Genomic DNA, 13,157 nt, shown 5'->3' with positions numbered 1-13,157 from the left:
GATGTGTGTGGGCATGTATATATAGGACAATGAGCACATGGTTTTTCAAGTAAACCCATGGGTTAGAGACATGGTTTAAGTAAAACAATGGGTTAAATCAATGGGTGGTTGATCATGGGTTTGGGTTAGTGATTAGGTGTTTAAACAATAATCTTAAGTTTTCGTTTTAACGTCTAACGAATTTTAGCTAATCAAACGATACCCGTTTCTAATAATTTTTGTCAGACTTTGAATGAAATTGGATTCTTGATGATACAAGCCTAATAAACTAATTTTTGGAAATTGTTGTTGTTGGTTCCTTACCGGGTCATCCACCGACACTTGGTCACTTATTTTGCAATTTTTGTGACTCGAGCCTTTTAAAATTAAGTTTATACATTGTCTCGACTACTTTGATAAGTATTTTAATTTTATAGAGATCATTTAGCCCCTTTAAGGATTTATTTACTTTTTGACTCCTTACCCTAGGTTATTCCACGTCAGACTTGCTACGTGGCGATTTTTGCACTTTTTGTTGACTTGGAAACTTCTATATCACTAACGAAGAAGATTTTTCTCATAATGTCGAAATTTTTTTGCAAATCGAGGTTATATTAGTGAAAATTTTTAGCAAATGTCACAGATTCTTGGAGAGTTAACCAATCCTTGACATAGAAAGCCCTATTAGAATTCAAATGCACCTGTATATTCACAATTATGTTCTAGAACCATAATTGTCTATTTACCTTACAAGATTACTCTAGTATTCTTTCCGTCGGGGTTCGGTCATTTCTTACCTTTTTCCTAATGGGTAGAGAATGAAAGAATAGATTTACTAATATCTAAAAAGTGTCGTGCTTACTTAGGTGTTTTTGGGAATTCGTTTATGAAATATATGGAAATGGACTCTCATTTTCATTGAGGAATTTCTTGTTGTTTCATAAGTTCGCATGGCCTCTATTGTTCTGTCTTAACCCTTGATCATGCTAAACATTCATTGCTATATACTATAATGTCTCTCTTAATATTAGTTTACTTATACGGTCTTTGGAGGTTCTTGTAGCATCCTGATGAATTGAGCATTTAGACATACGCGTTCACATAAATCTTAATATCGAGGCATCTAAACCCTATTTAATTAGCTTTAGATTTCTCTTTCTTCAAAGCTTTGCCTTGTACATTTCTAATCTAAGTTGTAAGGCATGATTGTAACGTTAATGTCAATGTACATATATGTGAAGGCTTTTCTTTTCTACCCAATCATCAGCTAGAATATTCATTTTACCAATGTGGTAACAAATATCACAATCGTAACAATTGAGTAGGTCTAATTCAAAGGGCTGCCCTATACTGAGTTCTACTTGATCTACAATACATAGAAAAACCCTTATGGTTGGTGTATACTTTGTTCTATAAATGGGTTTCTTCAAGTCTTAGGAGTAAAAATTTCAACTCCTAGCTCAAAAATGTGAGTTGTATAATGCTTCTTGAACACACTGAGTTATCATGATGCATAGACTATCATCTTTTGTCTTTCTGCATAAGCATGCATATAAGACATAGCGTAAAGCATCACAATCCCAACTATATGTTTGTGCCAAATTTTAGGGATTGTCCTTTATATTTAAATTTGACCTAATTTGTACCCTATGTTTTCAAATGATACACCGTTTGTCATTTGATCCAAACCCAACTAATTTTCCTCGTTAACATTGGTCATGTTTTTGAATATGATGCAAAATTGGGCTTTTTACATATTTAATTAAAAAAACATTTTAATAATTTTAATCTAAATTTAATTAAAAGATTAAAAACAAAATACATTTTCTTTATACAAACAACTAGTTTAATATATATATATGTGTGTGTGTGTGTGTGTGTTTTATACCCAACCCATAACACCCACGGTTCCTAACGCCCTCTCTCTCACTCTCACTCTCAAAAAGAATAAAAAAATAAATATCTTTACACCCATTACATCCATCATCTCCCACATCTAATGCCACTACCAACACCACCGCCGGCCGTAAACGAACCATACTCATTAATTGTTGGAATTGCAACCACCGACTAACCCTTTAGAAACCCAACCGCAAATGAACCCTAGGGAAACCAACCTATCCTCAGACTACACACATTATGTCTTCAATTCGAGTTCAGATCTATTCGACATTGATGTTGCGAAGTCCGGAAATAGATGGAGCTATGACGGTTGAATCGAAGAATCTTCTTGATTAATTTTTTTAAATCGAGCACCGATTTTTGACATATGTCAAAATTTGTATTTCTATTTTTTATTTGGCCTGCTTTATAATTCGGGTCTTCATTAATTAATAAAAGTATTGCATTATTCATAATATTTATGATTTTATGTTATTGTGATGCTACATAATCGATCGCAAAAATCCATATCGGGTATTTTGTACGTAGATTGCATTAAATCAAAGTCCAAGGTTTAAATGTATCAACAAAATCAAACTTCCTGTCTCTTCTGCTCGTCGTGCATCGAGAAGAATTCTCATATTTGACTTTGCGACACACGCCAATAGTAGCATTTTTCTGATTATGGCTGTAGGTTGCCATACGTGAAGGATCTATACAAGGACCTTCGCAACACACAACGACCTCAAGAAAACTCCGGATCCGATTTGGGTCACGCGTCACGGAATTCATGAACAACACCCTTCGCAACACGCGACGTAGACTTGGTACGCGTTTTTGAAGCCTTACCTTCGGCTAGTCTTCCTCTCAACTAATTCTCCCCTATTTTATTGCCGTTTGACTCATTTGGTAGTTTTATCACGAATCTAGATGAAATCCTATCACCATTAAATCATAATATCTCATCAATTTTATTCAAGACTTGGTCAATTTCATAAATTTCACAATATTCTTGCCTTTTGTCTAGCTTAAATCATTTACTCTGATTCTCCTAGAAATTAACATAATTGTTGCCAGGTCCCCGATGGTATATCTTACACAAATCAAGTCATAACTCACACAAATAAATGTGTTGACAAGGGTGTTAATGACGGGTTGCTATATTTAAAAAGAAAACCGTTTGTTAAAGGCGGAATCAATAACAAACGATGTAGTTTCTCAACGATTAATCAAAGGTAACTAACGCACAAGATTCACTCAAAAGATTTCCATTCATACAATATAGATCATACAAACGATAATCGATTTAGGGTTTCTTGATAGGAAAGTTTATCCGTACGATTCTAGGACGACTGTCACACTCAAAAATATTCCTTCTTATCTGAAAAGTGTGATTGCACAAATCCGTCTTAGGAGGCATGCCCTACATTATTCCTTTTATAGGCCTGACACCCCCTTTACAGCTGTCATTCCTTCTAGAAACCCTAAATACTAAAACATATTCAAATTACATATTCAAAAATATTTTAAGTGTAAAACAAGTCTTCACGGTAGGATTTGTAGCAGTATCAACTTTCCGAGTAGACTGTGTGCTCTGCCTTCCTTCAGTACTTGGTAACATAGAGGTGTGACCGGGAACAGTTTCCAGGTAGACTTCAATTAAGAAGTATTTCACCAAGTGAAATACTCACCGGGTAGACTTAAATCTTCTAGACTTCATCAGACTTTGCCCGACAAACTCTTACAAGCAACCTTGTTATTCAATGGTCCCTTCAACTCTTTACTAGAGAATAACTTATTAGCAAAGTGTGCTAGGTAGCACTGTACCTTGCTTGAGTTGAACCCTGCCCGATGTTACTTAGAGATATTTCATTATTCATCAAGCTTACTCGGACCACTATTATTAATGAATACCTTGCCCGAGCTTCCAATTACTTGGCTTCAAGAGCTTGGTTTGCCAAAAGCCTACTCTGAAGTAAACCTTACTCGGCTAAGAAGAACAACCTTGCTTGATAAAGTGAACCTTGCCCGGGTATGTACCAACTAGTGAACCTTGCTCGGTTATACACTAATTTGCGAACACTGCCCGGATATCCACTAAAGAAGAATTCTAGAAGATAACCTTGCCCGATGGACAAAAAATCATGCCCGGCTAAGTAAAACCTTGCTCGGAAGTCTAAGGTGTGCCTGGTTCCATACTTAGCGAATTCAGAGGAGGTTGAGAAGATTCCAATCTTCCATATACTTCTCTTTGGTCAAATCTTTGACTCAACAATTGTGGCTATATATTTAAGTCTCTAGCTTTGCTCATCCTTTACCACAACTTAATTCTTACTATTTTGCATTCTAACTCTCCATTTTGGGTGCTCAACATTCTTTGACTTTCTAAAGTCAAATCATTCTCAAGTCTTCTATTAGTTCCATCCCAGAGTAATTGTTATATTACGATTCGGTATGATTTCATAACAAAACATTATCCCTTTGTCAAATACAATTGACCAAATGGTGGTTGTTCATCATTTCTTAGGGGTTCTAGGTGGAAATGTCAGGTGTGGCAGTCAGGTAGGTGTAAGAGGTATATTCAAGGATGTATCATCAATATGACATGATCATTCTATTTATATGCACCTAGCATACATTCTAGAAACTCTAATCATTACCTAACATTCTTATAATAAACCTAAGTGTAAAACAGTTCGTCGAGTAAACATATTCCTTGTTGAGAACACGCTGTAATCCTTAGTATGCTCGGAACATTACTTCGAGAAAACATAATTATCTTTCTCAAGGAAAATTCAAACTTCATGATAGATCCAAACTTTGCTCGGAAATATCCCACGAGGAAACTCATTTTTACTCGAATCTCTTCAATCTTTCACTCATTCTTATATGAGCAAACTAAGTATACTCGAGTATTGTAGCTTGCTCGAGATTGAACTATGTTTGGAGTAACACTTAGAATAGTTTCCATTAAATCCCTTCAGCATACTTGAGATCCACTTTTATTTTATCCTTGATCGACCCATCAGGTTTACTCGTGAACTTGGTTTTAGCTTAGATATATCAAGGGGTTGCTCGAATACAAACCTTGCTTGATAGAATAACAACCTTGGTCGACGAAGTGCAACTTACGAAGCATAACACTTAGAAGAATTCTTGCATATAACCTTACTCGGATAAGATATGTTGCTCGAAATAGTAAAACCTTGCTCGGAGTGCTTAAGTTTGCTCGAGTTCCATACTTCCCAATTCTTGGGGAGGTTGAAACGATTCCAATATTTCCTTTTCAATCTTTTGAGCCAACACTTTTTCTCATAACTTTCAATGTTATAAATTTTTGGAAGCAAATCCAACTCAACCCAGGGTTCATGTCTGATCAAACCAAGCCATTCACCTATATCTTTCTTATATTATATAATCACCGGTTAGTTTATCTCCAAACGTACGAAACCCATTAATCATGACTAGTGACTACTTAAACCAAATCTTTTATTACAAAACATGAACCACAACAATTTCTAATTAGAACAATTAAAACTAATATATCTTAATTGTAATATATATTTGTCCAAACTCACTTTTTTTTCCTAAAACTCTTTAACCATAAACTAAATTTCCGACCTCTCTTACTCGTTTTGTTGGGATGAGAAAAGACCTAAGGAAGATTGGAATCTTCACAACCTCTCTGAAAATGGCCAAGTATGGAATCCGAGCAAACTCAGGCTTCCCAGCAAGCTTATACTAACTCTAGCAAGGCATTTTGCTGTCCCAACAAAGTTATCTTCTAGAATTCGTCTTCAGTGATAGAATGAGCAAGGTACACTTTGTCTAGCAAGGTTGTTCTTCAAGTCAATAAAGGTTTGTTTCAAAGCAACATCTTAACTAAACCAAGCTAAAATCAAGACTTTTGGAAGATCTAGAAAGGTTTATTCATAATAAATAGTGGTCCCAACAAGCTTGAAGAAAGTTGATAAAGAATTTACTTAAGGACTTCTTACGATCGAGGTTCAACCTCGAGCAAGCTACAGTGTTACTAGCACACTTGGGTTTGTGCAAATAAGTTAAGTTAACAAAAGGTTTAAGGGATCTCTGAAGAACAAGTTTGCTCGTAGGATCTTATTGAGCAAAGTTTGATATGTTCAAGAGTATTGAAGTCTGCTATATGAATATTTTCTAAAGAAAATATTATAAGTAAAGCTTACCCGGAGAACTGTTCCCCAGCACATTTAATGGTTACCAGGTCTGCTCGCTAAAGACAAAAGCTGCAAAGCTTGCTCGAAGACCTGTTTACACTTAGAATCTTTTGTAATATGTTTTTGAATATGTTTCTATCATTAGGGTTTCTAAAAGGAATGTCAGTTGTCAGGGCATGCCTATAAAAGGAATAATAAGTGGTATACGAGCTTGTTTATGCTATTTTTGTGAATAACTGTTGCTGAATATTGCTGATTTTGAAGTTGAAGTGACGTCAGCTGACAACTGTTACATTGGTTTGTGACGTCAGCTGCCCTGTTTTTTATTTTTATCAGATCTACAATATTTTAGAGGTTTAATAGTGTTTCTTACTCAGATATATATTAAAGTTCTTACATTTGTTAAAGATCTTGCTCTTATCCATCAAGATCTATCAGATCTGAGGATTTGATCCACAGATCTGATTACGTTTTCAAATTTTCTAAGTTTTTTATTTAAGTTTGCTAAGTTTTCATTTAAAATCTTATTCTAAAAATACCATAAATATGTCTGGATCAACGGATGAGCAAGAGGTTTCTACTAATAAGATTCCTAGGCTGTATTGACAAGAAAATTACATCAAATGAAAGGTGCTATTCGAAGCTGCCGTCTGTTACAATGATGTTGAGATGTGGAACTCTATTAAGAATGGGCCTTATGTGCCCGACGCAACAACAAACAACCAAACAGTTGAAAGTCGAATGAAAAAGAAAGATGATAGAGCATTAGCAATGCTGAAGTTGGGTCTATCATGGGAAATCGACCAGTGTAGCTCATCACACAACATCCAAAGCAATGTTTGATGCTATTGTTGAGATGTTCTAAGGCAACACCGATTTGAAGAACACTAAGAAGGATCGATTAAAATAGATCTTAACCGATTCAGGTTTAGAGAAGGTGAAAAACTGAGGTATGTGTTGCAGAGGTTCGTGGCAATTGTGAATGAAATTAGAACAACTGATCTAGCAATCACTAATTTGATTTGACCAAGAAGTTACTATCATATCTTACGGGTGAATGGTACACTGCTAGCAAATTCTTTAACGAGAAGGTGAATTTTCTCCAATTGAAGCTAGATGATGTCATCTATTTCTTACAAGCAGCTGAACATGAGATGATAGATAACAACATGATCAAAGAAGACATGCCAAGTTTTCTGGTGACAAATGCACTTATAGCACCAATGGGAAATCTGTTCACGAAAAATCAACAACAGATTCCCATCATAGAAGAGCCAAGTGAATATGGTGGTGATACACCAAGGGGTTTTGTTGCTGGCAATGCAAACAATCAAGGTGGACAATCCAGATTTAATGTCCAATTGATTGATGACCATGATGCATCCTCTATGGCCAGTGGACATGCTCCTTTTGGCGGTGGAAATGTTAACCAAGGAAATGAGTATCAAGCAATATTTTCATTATTTACTGAATCATATAATGCCTTTGTTGCTAAGAATCTGAATCATACAAGTGTGGGTCAAGAGGACCTTGAACAAATTAACGCTGATGACTTAGAAGACATGGATTTAAAATGGCAAGCTGTTATGCTAGCTTTGAGAAGCAAGAGGTTGTTCAATAGAACTAGAAGATACTTAGTCTCAGGTCCTAATGACAGAATAGGATTTGACAAATTAAAGCAATTTGCTACAACTGAAAACAGCCATGACTTTTTGCTAGAGAGTGTAATCAACGAAGGAAATTCCAGAGCAACAATCAAAGAAATCAGTACCAGAACCAGAATAAAGGTCAGCAGAGGAACTTCAACAACAACTACAACAACCAACAACCACAGATGCACCAGTAAGTAATTCTCTGACATCAGAACTTTCAAAGAAATAATCAGAACCCTCCACAAGCTCCTGCAAACCCTAAGAGAAACAATGCCAACCAACCAAGAAACCAAGAGAATATTGCATTAGCTGCATAACAAGAAGGTGGATTTGATTGGAGCAATCATGCCAGTGACATTGAAAAGACAAATATGGCATTCATGGCTAAAAAATAGAATGAAGTTGAATCCTCTTCACCTTAGGTACATTCAAATATCTCAAAACTTGAATTACTTGAAATGAATGAATCATTAAGAATAATAGTGGGAAAGTTACAAAGTGAGTGTTTTAAAAAGCAAAGTATGATCAATGTCTATGAGGCAAGTGACTTGACTTATGAGGAAAGAATCAAAAGTCTGGAACAAGATTGTATGGATAGCTATATGAAACAATCCAGATATATCACTGAAATAGTAGAATTGAAGAAGATGTTTCTTAATGAAAAGTTGAAGAACACTACACTTCAAGTTGAAAATGATTTCCTGAAAAATTTAGTTCCAACTGGAAATATTTGTGGAAGTTAAACAAGATCAATAAGGAAGATAAATACAAGGTTGTTCCTCCACCTTTCAATGACAATTACTCATTGAAGGTTGATAAGGAAAAGAGAAATGCCTACCTTGATCAGTTTAGAGAAGTGTTTAAAGAAAAGAAAGAATTTGTTGAAAATTACAAATTGGTTGAAGTTGATGACAATGGGGAGTTTGTGATGAAAGAAGAAGTGATAGATGAGAAGAATGCTGAGATTTCTGTTGGTGTGCAAGTGACTGAAGATGATTTTGATAAAGACTATTTGAACAAAGATGACTTAAGTGACTCAAGTGATCAATGTTCAAGTGATAATGGTTCAAAGAATGAAAGAAAGAGCAAACCAAGTCCACCAAGCAAGATTCCTTTGCTACCAAAGATCACACCCAAGATGAGAAAACATCATGAACAAATGAGAAGGGAACATGTGGTGGATCAAAAGTTAACTGTAATTCATTAAAGCCTCCACGCAAAGAAGCATTAAAGTAGAAAAAGGTTAAGAACAAGAAGAGGACTGAAGAAATTGTGAACAATGATCAGTTTATTCCTGTATACCCAGTTTTCTCAAATCAAGAATTATTTGATGTTGGTGAAGTAGAAAGTGTGGAAGAATATGAAAGAAGACAATCATGGTTTAGAGATAACTCAGATGAACCAATCAATATGGAAAGGATAATCATTTTCAAAAGTTCAGTTGAAAGACAAGATAATAAGATTGAGGAATTTGAACCATTCTCAATTGACTTTGATGGTCTCAAAACTCAAAAAGACTACTGGAGTTGATCCCCCAAGACCAAGTGAAAGATTCAAAAAAGGAAAGTCAAATGAGAGCTTCAATGGAAAAGTTTGGTGTAAGCATTGTGATGTGTATGGACATCACACTGATTCTTGTCATGAAAGATTTGCATTCAAGCCATTTCATGTTCCAAATACAACCAAGTTTGGGCAAGACTTAGGTCTTTACAAGAAAAAAGTATGATGAATACTTGGGCAAAGGAAAGAAGCGATATGATGAAAAATGGTTCAAATTGGTTTGCCTACAAGAAAGTTCAAAACAATGCATTTCTCATTTTTCATCTTGGTTTGCCTACAAGAAAGTTCAAGCTTGATGAAAAATGCATTTCATGTCAGAAAGGTAAGCACCACAAGTCATCACACAAAGCAATACTTATAAACTCATTTGAACAAGTCCTGAAACTGCTTCATATGGATCTTTTTGGTCCTGTGAGTGTTCCTAGTATAGAGAAGAAAAGACATTTCTTGGTGATCATTGATGACTTTTCAAGATATACTTGGGTTTATTTTCTGAATTCCAAGGATGAAGCCGCTGAATTGATCAAGAGCTGTGTTACAAGGATTGAGAACCAACTGGATGTGAGGGTGAAGTTAATGAGAAGTGATAATGGGACTGAGTTCCAGAATGGAGTAATGACTGAATTCTGTCTTGCAAAAGGAATTCTACAACAATTCAGTGCCCCTAGAACTCTTGAACAAAATGGTGTAGCTGAAAGAAGACACATAACACTCATTGAAGCTGCAAGAACCATGTTAGCAGATGCCTATTTGCCTGTTACATTTTGGGCAGAAGCTATCAACATTGCTTGTTATGTTCAGAATATAGTTCTTCTCAACAAAAGTCAAGACAAGACTCCATACAAGATTTTTTTCAAAAGGAAACCCTACATCAAGTTTCTCAAGTCTTTTGGATGCAAGTGCTCATTATTGAATACCAAAGACTATTTGAACAGGTTTCAATAAAAATCTTTAGATTGTTTCTTTGTTGGATACTCCACACACTCAAAGACCTATAGAGTATATGTGAATGATCACTTGAGTGTGATTGAATCTTCTGATGTGATATTCAATGAAAACCAGTTTAATACAGTTGATGGAGCATCTTGGTTGTTTGATCTTGAGAAGTTTTTCAAGATTTATTCTGAAGACTTTGATGAAACATTTTATAGAACAAGTGTCCAAGAAGAAAAGCTAGAAAAGATGCTTGATTTGGACAAATTGTGGTCAAAAGTTGATGACAAGAATGCTGAGTACTCCTTTGATAAGAATGCTTCTGACTATGAGTTAGAAGATGAGCAAAATGACAATATTGAGTAACCACTTGTTCAAGAAAATCCTATTATGGATGATGAGAAAACTTACAATCAAAATAATCAAGAGCAAGTTGTCAACAATGGAATGCAATCTGATGAACTGTTTGATCAAGAACAAGATGAAAGACAACCAGACTTTGAAGCATTGTTTCAAAGTCTGAACATTGAAAATAATGTTGCTTCAACTTCACAACAGTTTGCTGAAGAATCACCTGAAACAAATGATGCAACAACATATACAATCATTGAGGAACCTGATCTCAATGATACAAATATGAATTCAAATATGTCTACTGATCTAGTTGTGCAAACTTCCTTTATTGAAAGAAATCATCCACTTGAAAACATCATTGGGGACATAAATGAAAGAGTTACAAGAAGTGCATCTAAAACGGCAAACATCTGTTTGTACTCCTGCTTCCTGTCCCAAGTTGAACCCAAGAACATTTTCAAGCCTTAAAAGACAATAGTTGGGTGGAAGCAATGCAAGAGGAGTTTTCACAATTCAGGAACTTGCAAGTGTGGGAACTTGTAGATAAGCCAAAAGGTAAGTATGCCATTGGAACCAAATGGGTTTTCAGAAGTAAAAAGGATGAGAGAGGGATTGCGATGAAGAATAAAGCAAGACTAGTTGCACTAGGATTCTTACAAGAAGAAGAATTGACTTTGAGGAAGTGTTTGCACCGGTGGCAAGGCTAGAAGCAATAAGAATCTTCCTAGCCTATGTTGCTTCAAAGAATATAAGAGTATTTCAACTGGATGTCAAATCTGCTTACTTGAATGGAAAGATTGAAGATGTGGTGTATGTGACTCAATCTCCAGGTTTTGAGGGTCCTGATTTTCCAAATAGAGTCTATAAGTTTAACATAGCTCTATACGTAATACATCAAGCTCCAAGAGCTTGATATGATGAGTTATCAAACAACTTGATTGTGAATGGTTTTCAAAGGGGAGCCATTGATAAGACCCTCTTCTACAAGAAAAGAGGAAGAGATTTGCTCCTTCTACAAGTGTATGTAGATGATACCATCTTTAGGTCAAAAATGAACAAATGTGTTTGGAGTTTGAGCTCTATGGGTGAAATGAATTTCTTTCTGGGATTGCAAGTTCAACAAAAGAAGGATCGTATATTCATTTGTCAATCAAAGTATGTGCAGGACATTCTAAACAAGTTCAAATGTCAAGATCTCAAGACTGCTTCTTCTCCAATGGACATGCATGAGAAGATGATTGCTGATGATAAAGGAGAGACTATTTATGAACATGAATAGAGAGCAAAAATTGGATCTCTAATATATTTGACTGCTTCAAGGCCATGCATTATGTTTGTTGTTTATGTGTGTGCAAGGTTCCAATTAAGTCAATAAATGTCTCACATGACTACTGTCAAATGAATTTTTATATACTTGAAGGGGAAGCCTGATTTGGGGATATGGTATCCAAATAACCATGTCTTTGATCTGATTGCTTACACTGATAGTGACTATGATGGCTGCAACATGAGTAGGAAGTCTACTTCTGGAGGATGTCAATTTTTGAGAGACAGGCTGGTGTCATGGAAATGCAAGAAGCAAACTACTGTATCAATCTCCACTACTGAAGCTGAGTACATTGCTGCATCAGCCTACTGTGCACAAGTCCTTTGGATTCAAAATTAACTGTTAGACTATGGTTTTAATTTCTTGAACACCCCTATCTTTATTGACAATACTGCTTCTTTGTTCGTTTTTAGGAACCCAGTCCAACACTCTAAGACCAAGCACATTGAAATCAGACATCATTTCATTAGAGATTGTAGTGAAAAAGGACTTGTTGAAATGAAAAGAGTTGACACTAGTGACAACTTGGCTGACCAATTCACCAAGCCACTCAATAAAACCAGATTCCACTTTCTTTTAAAAGCTTTGGGAATGATCAACTCTGATGAGGCCTGATTAACGATGTGTGCTCATTGTGCTAACTAATTATCTTTATCGTCTTGTGAGTGAAAGTTGTGATTATTTATTTGCATGATGACTGTGTGCTTGAATTTGTGATTGATGAAATATGTGTGCTTTAAATGACAATTTTTGTGACTTAGGTATTTATGATTCTTAGGTTTGATTTCAGTAAATGTATGTGTGAAGTGATCAATCTGTGTGCTTATCTGATATTATTGGTTATTTGGATAATCTGGACTAATGATGTGATTAGAATAAGATAGCCTTTGCACAATCTGTCGGTCCCGTGTATATATCACTAAATCACTCACACAATCAATGTCGCAACCCACACGGTTAAGTGTTGACAAGAAGGTTAACGACTAGCTATTTAGGGTAAGAACAATAATGTATTAATGGCGGAAACACTAATACATTAAATTTTTCTTAATAGACATAAATGTAACAATCACAAACTGTAAAGAATAAAACTTTAATGCAAATAAGAGAAAGAAAACACCAAAATATAGCAGATCTTTAAAGAAATGAAGAACATGACAGCCGATGTCACATATTAACGAAACAGTGTTTTGCTGACGTCATTCTTCTTCTTCGGATCAACAACATTTCTTCACCCAAACAACACTATCTTGCTCTGATACCAGTTGTCGGTCCCGT

The sequence above is a fragment of the Bidens hawaiensis genome, unplaced genomic scaffold (genome assembly GCF_021521415.1).
Source record: "Bidens hawaiensis isolate Kalapana, Puna unplaced genomic scaffold, B.hawaiensis_p1.1 tig00002602_1, whole genome shotgun sequence".
Lineage (NCBI taxonomy): Eukaryota > Viridiplantae > Streptophyta > Magnoliopsida > Asterales > Asteraceae > Bidens > Bidens hawaiensis.
The sequence above is the reverse complement of the archived record's forward strand: the minus strand, read 5'-3'. Positions refer to the sequence as shown.